The sequence below is a fragment of the Pteropus alecto genome, unplaced genomic scaffold (genome assembly GCF_000325575.1).
Source record: "Pteropus alecto unplaced genomic scaffold, ASM32557v1 scaffold111, whole genome shotgun sequence".
NCBI classification, from domain to species: Eukaryota; Metazoa; Chordata; class Mammalia; order Chiroptera; family Pteropodidae; genus Pteropus; species Pteropus alecto.
The window spans coordinates 175,247-181,475 of record NW_006431915.1 but is presented as its reverse complement, the minus strand read 5'-3'; the positions used below and the strand labels follow the sequence as shown (position 1 = coordinate 181,475).

The 6,229-nt window shown below is 33.3% G+C and overlaps 1 pseudogene; it reads left to right on the top strand.

Moving 5' to 3' along the window:
- Positions 1-5,540: 5,540 nt before the first annotated feature.
- Positions 5,541-5,661, top strand: LOC112473176 (annotated as a pseudogene).
- Positions 5,662-6,229: the final 568 nt, after the last annotated feature.

Below are 6,229 nucleotides of genomic sequence, written 5' to 3'. Positions count from 1 at the left end.
AGAAATATAAATTCAGATCCCACACCCATGTAAGTCATAGGTTTACATTCTTCACTAAAGACTTTAAAAAAAAAATACCTGAGTTTCTGAGCTGTGACAAGTTGTCCTGTCACTTCTGTAGCCATTGAAGGATTCTTTTTTAATTATTTCAAAGTCAAATCAGCCTTTTTAAAAAAGGCTTTGGTCAAGGATCTTTAGTTCCAGCACTATACTTTACATAAGTCTAATTCTGTCTTTCCTATCTTCTAATAGGTGTTATGGTCTAGTTCCTAGTGTCGTTATCTGAGATTTCTGGGCCACCATAGAACCAGCCGATATATTTACCACTGACTCTCAACTCACTCTTCATTTATGATAAATGGAGATGTCTTTTTTCCCCCCAAACTCAATCTAGTTGACAAAATTTTGCCGTTAATTTATGATTCCAACGTGTGTGTGTGTGTGTGTGTGTGTGTGTGTGTGTGTGTGTGTGTGTGTGTGTGTGTGTGTGTGTGTGTGTGTGTGTTTAGAGTGAGCATAATAGCCGACAAAGGGGAGGGATATCTATAACATCTCAATAGGCCATGGAGAAAGAAGAAACTGTAGACCATTTTCTGAGGTTAAACCTTTAGAAAGCTGTAGAAGGGATTGTTTCCCCATACTTGAGAACTATGGAAAGGACCTCTTAGTTATGCAGATATAAACCAGAGACTATAATTGAAAGTGAAAGGGGATGATTATAAGGAGAGGCTGAAGTACTTTGTGTAATAATGAAAAAAGTTGAATACGTTGCGGTAGTTTCCTTTTTTTCTATACTATATATTTCTTCAATAGAAATGCTTCTTTCTTAGAATGTATTTAGTGTTGTGTGCCTGTAAACATATTTATATTGTGGGGAACTGCATGCCTTGTGTGTTTTGTTTTTGAGCACTTAGAGAAAACTGCAGGAGAGCTATGCAGATCTTATCTGCACCAGAATCAAGATGAGAGATTGATTGAAATATCTGGATGAGACTTAATAAATACTGTCTTGAATTGAACAGATATTGCTCTTAATTTGATATTATGTAAATTTTTAAGGAATGGGAGATATTCATGGAGTTTCCAATTCTTTAATTGGGAAAGTGTTTTCAATAGAAACTATTAACTTGCTTTTTAATTTTTTTTTAAATCAATTAGATTAATCTGTCACCTTGGATCTTTGGCTAAGTTAGAAATTAGGTAATTACAGAAAAAAAAAATCATTCTGTCATACATTTTTGAAATGGGAAATATGGCCTGGGAAGTTGGTCAGTATTTTGTGATGAGAAGTAAATCCTTTCTTTTTAAGTGCCTCATTCACTCTGAATTGCATTCTGAGCAGATCCTAGGCTCTAGGGCACCCTGAGGTGAATGTGGATTTTAACACAGAAAGAGTAACAGAAACACATGAATCCCTTTAGCTAGTTAGGCATCTAGAAAAGCTTTGCCACTCAAAGTGTGATAAGCAGAGCAAAAGCAGTAAAAGCAACATCACCCAAGCTTGTGCTCTCCTTCAGATTTACTGCAAAATCTGCATTTTAATAAGATCCTGAAATGACTTGTAATGAACATTTAGGTTTGAGAAGTCCTGCTATAAAATACTGAACAAGGTATCAGGGCTGTAGATTTTAATTTCTGTCATACCTTTTTGCTAATTTTAATTATTTGCATAATACATTTAATACTATCCTTTTATTATCCTTGAACCTTTAGTAAAGGGCTATTAAATTATCCCAACCAAGTCTCATAAGCACAGAAGAAAATTAAGCCATGCATGTGCATCTGAGTGACAAAATAAAGATAAGTATCCTCAGAGGCCACTGTGGTAAGAAACAAGAGCATCAATTAAGTGTTAACAATTAGGTGTTAACTGTCCCAAACTGCACAAGATCATGAGAAGCTGCATGGTCAGGGCCTTACAGATAAAACAGAAAGTTTCTTGAGACCAGAGGTAGTAGCACAAACAGATTTGAATTGACTCAACACTGTTCTATATTTATCTTTATTTCTTAGTTTTCTACATAGTGTAACAATGCCTATGGTTGAAACTGGATGTGTGTTGAATTAAATCAAAATACAATGAATAGCAGCTTCTTGACATGTGGATTAATTTATATTTTATTCATTTTGTTCAATATAATTACACTAAGTCTGCCTCTCTGGATCTTCTACAAATTAATCTTCATTCTGCCCTCTGAAACTTTACACAATAAGCTGATATTCTTATTTATAAAGGAACTCTTAAAAATTTAAGCTCTCCATCATGGTATCCCAAGCTTAAGTGCCCAACACTTTATCTCTTCTACATGCTAATCACACTCACTTTTTTTTTTTTTTCAAATATCTCCCCTTAGGAGTCATTTATCACACCCTTCATCATTATGACCATAGGACTCTTATCAAGCATAAATGTGGTAGTGTCTCTGTTGAAAGGAAGAGACAAGAATTAGGCGCAGAAGAAACTGTTTCCCTCTTCATATCTCAATGGATATTTTCAGAGCTACAAAGATTTGAGAGAATTTAGATGAGAAAAAGTAATCTGAAGTGCATGAATAGATGAAATCTATAACTGCTGGTTAAATGAGAGGTGCATAGCAAAAACTGTAAAATGAATTAAATGGTAATTGAAAATACCTGCAGAAAATTTGATTAAAATCTGGGGAATCTGCAAAGGTAGCCAGATAATAAGAAATGCATTTCCAAAGCCCATTTAATTGTCAATGTACCTTAGTAAATTTACAGTTAGTCTCATTAAAAGAATTATTTAAGTACATCAAACTTTTCGTATTAAAAGTGGTGTTGTGGAAACTTTGGGTGCACTTGAAGTTATTTTTCTTGTAGATCCACAGGGTTGGGTCAATTAAACTATCACTGAGAAGTTTTAAAAATTATTAAACTCAGTATGCCATATTTTGCAAAACTGATAGAGTTAGAATGTCATTTATCTTACATGAATGCAAATGATAAGCTTTTATATGTTTTAGATAGCAGTGCTATTTGAAGAATATTCCAAAATATCTTGAAGCCTAGTGTTGTTAAGAATTATATCATTGAACTCTGTCAAGATGAAGGCACAAAGTTTTGGAAAATATAAAGTCAAACATATTAATATGAAGAAAAATAAAAAATATCTAGACATAATACAAGAAAGTCAGGGATTATTGAAGTAGCTGAGAACTTCAAGTACTCTTGAGGATAAGCTTTAATCAGCTAATCAATGTGTGGTAGTTAAGCCACTTTTATATACCTAGACAAGGAGAGTATTATTGTTTGAAATGACCACAAAATGAGACAGATTGTTTCCAACTTAATGAAATTACAGCCCATAATGTAGATTCTCAAGAACATAGACAGAAAGAACAGAAAAAACAAAAATCACAGACCCAGGAGCAAGAATGGAAATTACAATCTTAAAAGACAATGTAAAGCAATGTAGTAACAACGTGGACGTTTCAGGCACACGATTTTTATCAATGGTCATTTTGTATAGACTTGGATATCTAAAATTATATTAGCAAAGATTCAAAGGAATGAGAAAAGTAAGCTCAGAGGCTGACCTGTGGATTAAGAGCTACAGATGAATTGGGCTCAGGGCATTAATAGTTCTAAATGAGAATCTGAGCAACAATACATTGAGGTCAAAATTTGGGTTCTAAATATGGGTGGAACTGATTTAGTTGTGAGCTATGCCTTTATAGAATACAGCTATACAGCTTAAAGAAATCAGCAACTTTGCTTATATAGCATCACATGGTTCCTGTCTTTGTATGGAAGAGGAGGATAAAGCAAACAGCAATGAGAATGATATTTATATTAAATAATTTGCTGCAGATTTTAATTGCAACAGATAGAGGGAGAAGAGACTAAAATAAGTTTAAAATACTCAGGCAATTCCTACTAGAAAAAGTTGAGTTGGTCTTTCAGGGATCATCTGAAGAATGTGTTCTATGCAGCTTTAGAATAGACCTTGGCTTAGCCACCTATACCTATGTTGCCTAGGGCATGTTACTTAATTTCTCTCTGGCTTTAACTGTACACCTGCCAAAGAAGAAAAAGAATATCTCACTCAGAATTGCCTTGGAAGGACTAAATGAGATGATACCTTGTAGTTATTATTAAGGTGATTTAAAATGCTTAGTATAAAATACTGGCAGAACCTCTTTAAGAAGAGAATTATGGGACTAGAACTGCATTGCATTGATTTCCCCAGGGAAATATTCTGTATAGGCAAATATGAGACAAATATAGGGAGTAAAGGAATGTGACTACAGTAGTGCTTATTAGAATGATTCCATCCTGATTGAAATAAAACCATCATAGATTGATCAGAATGATGCAGTGTAAGCCAAAGCCAATAGGAACACCTTAATTCCCAGAAGGGTGTTAGAATAAGCAAATATTAAAGTTTTATTTTTCCTTATGTGGGAAATTCTGAGGCTTCTAGCCTGAAAATTGCTAGCATAGGGGGAAAAAAAGGAAATTATTAATAAGCCAGAACCAATGTAGTATATATTAGTGGAAATGCTAAAAGTCACAATACTGTGGGGCAATAGGTAGGACAAATGTGAAAACAGAAGTTAGATAAGCTTAGAAGTGAAAATTTAGGAACATATGTTACAATACAGAATTTGTTTTATAAGAAAAAGTATATTGACAAGTCCATACTAAAATTTCCAGCATACTAGGTACTATAACAGTCTTAGTTCAAAACATGCATTTCTGCAGTTAAAATTTGATTCCTTTTATACAATTCCCATGGGGGAAGTATATCTGTTTTGTTTTAATATAAAGATAGAGGCTGTTTAACTTAGTCTACTTGTTTAATACCTTCTTGATTTCTTTGTAGTAATATGTGGATTCTGTATTAATGTAGCTATCAAGATTACTTGTTTTTCTAAACTGGATTAACATGTGGTTTTATTTTATATATTTAATGGACAAATATTTCCAAGGTAGAAAACGCCTTTTGGAAATAGATCTAGCAAGGGAAGTGTTAATTTCTGTGTCATTTGTGACAAAAAAAATTATGTATTAATGTTGATCAAAATGTCTTTCTTCATTGAAAGCATTAGAAGTAAGAAATATATTCATTATTATGTTTTTCCAGCTAGTCACATTATAATTTTCTTTTTAGCCCCCGTATTCAGACTTTGAGTTCTGGAATTAAACTTACTGTGTTTAAATTTCAGCTCTAACATGTAGCAGCTGTATAATCTTAACTGAATTACTTAATCTCTCTATGCCTCTGTTTCCTAATCTTTAAAGTGTTTACCTCTTTCAAATCATCCTTAGGAGGATTAAATTAAATATTATATGTGAATTGATTGAAGAGTACTTGACATATAATATGCACATAATAAATGTTGGATATCATAATTTTAGCAATCAAAAGGATAAAATTCTCTTGTAATGGTATTAAATATTTTTTGCAGTTTTCTCATCGCATTATAATACAATTTAAGGAGTCATAACAGTGAAACGTGACTAAATTCCATGGCTTACATAGAATTTCCCTAAATTGTATTTAAAATGTTATACCGGTCTATGGCCATGCTACCTTGAACACACCCGATCCTCTCTGATCTCGGAAGCTAAGCAGGGTCGGGCCTGGCTAGTATTTGGAGGGGAGAGACTACCTAGGAAGACCAGGTGCTGTAGGTGTAAAAAAAATAATAATAATAATAAAAATAAAATAAAATGAAAATAAATAAAATAAAATGTTATACCGTACAATCAGTGCTACCATATTACTACTCAGTAACATGTATATCCATAAAATGTTTCTTATTTTTATATTCTACCATTATTCATTAACAAATGCTGTCATACCTCGAAGCTATTGCAGGTTCGGTTCCAGACCACTGCAATAAAGGGAATAAAACAAGCCACAGGAATTTTTAGGCTTCTCCAGTGCATATAAAAGTTATGTTTAAACTGTACTGTACTCTCCAAAGTATGCAACAGCATTATGTCTAAAGAAATGTACATACCTTAATTAAAAAAATATTACTACAAAATGCTATCATTGACCTTTTAGCAAGTCATAATCTTTTTGCTGGTGGAGGGTCTTACTTTGGTGTAGATGGCTGCTGACTGATTAGGGTGATGAAGTTTGTGGTGGCTGTGGCAGTTTCTTAAATAAGACAACCAAGAAGTCTGCTGCATCTATTGACTCTTTTTTTTTCACAAACACTTTCTCTGTAGCATGCAGTGCTGTGTGATAGGATTT